Here is a 2,500-nt window from a genome sequence, read left to right as displayed (position 1 = left end):
AAAGAAACACCCACATAGCAAAGACGAAAAGAAGAAAGAAATGAAAGGACCCCCAACCAACTCCACCCCCCATACCCCCCCCCCCCACCACCATATCCTACCCTCTCCATCCTTCGTTCTCCATCCTACCCCCAAACGTGCAACAGGAGCAGCATTGCAACATGAGTCAGCGCCCATACTCACGTGAGGCTGAGTCACGAAGGGAAAGAAAGGAACCATACAATCATACAATCTCTCTCTGCTGTTGCCTCTTGCTGTCTGCTGTCTGCTGTCTTTTGGTTCGCTGATTATCGTATCTTATATTGGTGTATGTTTTGTTTGTCTCTCTGCTTTCTGCTTTTTTCTTTCTTGGTGTTTGTCTGCTGTCTGCTCCTTCCGTCCTCTGGTTTTTGTTTCTGCTGTTTACTGGTTTCTGCTACCTACTGCTGTCTACTTCTGGTCTCTTATGCTTCCTGCTACCCCCCCCCCATAACCCCCGCCCTCCCACTGCTGCTGTCTGTTTCTGCTGTCTATTGCTTTCCCCTTCCTACTTCCCCCCTGGTCCTGTCTATTGCCTGCTCGTTGTCCCCCCCCTCCCCCCACTCCCGCTGTTGTCTGCTTCTGCTCTCTGTTATTGTTCCCTGTTTGATCCTTCCTGTCACTGTCTGCTTAAGTTTTCTGCTTATGCTGCTTTCTGCTTTCTGCTTCTCCTCTCAAGTTGTTGTTGTTGTCATTGTTAGTGTTGTTCTTGTTCTTGTCTTTGTTCATTTTAGAATTGCCATTGTTACTGTAGTTGTTAATGATACTGTCGTTGTTATCAAGGCTGATTGTTTATCTTATGTTATTGCTGTCATTGTTGTGATGCTAAGATGAGTTGGATGCTGTTGCTGCTGTATCTCTCTCTCTCTCCATCCGGGCTTCTCTCTTCTCGCCGTCCTTATGCCCTCTTGGCTGGCATATACAGATACACATACATACACACACATACACATGGATACACATGCACATATATAGGCACTCACACATGAACACACATGCACATACATACACACTGCAAACATACATGCATACACATACACACACGAACATACACACGAACACATACACACACACACACACACACACACACACACACACACACACACTCACATGTCTAACCTGTATTCCTGTTATTATCGTCATTATTTGTTATTATCTCTGTTATTATTAGGTTTTTATAGGCGTTACTGTTATTGTTATTGTTATTGTTATAGTTATCATTATTGTTATTGTTTTTTCCTTTGTGATAATGGTGGTGGTGATAACAGAGATTTATGATAAGACATTCTATTTTGATAAAATTATGAGGATGATGATAATAACAGTAATGATGATAGTAATGGTGATGATTATAATAATAACAACAACAACAAAAACAACAATAGTGATAGTAATAGCAGCAATGATAACTATTATGATGATGATAGTAATAATTATGGTTATAGTAATAATAATAATAATAATAATAATAATAATAATAATAATAATGATGATGAAAACAACAATAATTATAATGAAAATGTTAATAGAAATAATAATAGTAATGACAATAATGATAACAATAACAATAATAATAAATATTTAAGATAATTATCATAATGACAATAATGGTAATGATAATAACAATAATAATGATAATAACGATACTGATGACCATTATCATTTTATCAACCTCATCATCTTTAATAACAGATTCTACAATACTGATTAATTTCTTCGTTATAACAATGCAAGACAAATATTATTTTATGCAAAATATTTTGAAAATGATGATCAACAATACGAAGGAATTTCAGAATATATATATATATATATATATATCTATATATATATTTATATATATATATATATATATGTATATATCTCAATATAAATATAAATAATAATTATATATTATATATATATATATATATATATAAATAAATATATATATATATATATCTATTTATAATACATATATATATATAATATATATATATATATATATATATATTTATATTAAATATATATACTGATACATAGATATCTATATATCTTATATAATATATATAAATATATATCAATATATATATATATATATTTTTATATATAAAAATAATTATATCTAATATAATATATATAATATATTATATATAATATATATAATATATATATATATATATATATATATACTGTATACATCTTATATATATATATATATATAATTATATATATATATATATATATAATTAATAATATATAATATATAATATATATATATAATAATATATATTATATATATATATAGATATATACTGTATACATAATATATAATCTATAAATATATGGAAAATATATATATATATATATATATATATATATATATTATAGATATATATATTATACCATATATAAATATATATATATATATATATAATATATATATAATAGAATATATATATATATGTATAATAATTTTTTTTTTTTTTTCATAAACTTGCGA

This window comes from Penaeus japonicus, unplaced genomic scaffold (genome assembly GCF_977035675.1).
Source record: "Penaeus japonicus unplaced genomic scaffold, GWHDUDI00000001_assembly GWHDUDI00000018, whole genome shotgun sequence".
In the NCBI taxonomy this organism is placed as follows: Eukaryota; Metazoa; Arthropoda; class Malacostraca; order Decapoda; family Penaeidae; genus Penaeus; species Penaeus japonicus.
This window is presented reverse-complemented; position numbering follows the sequence as displayed.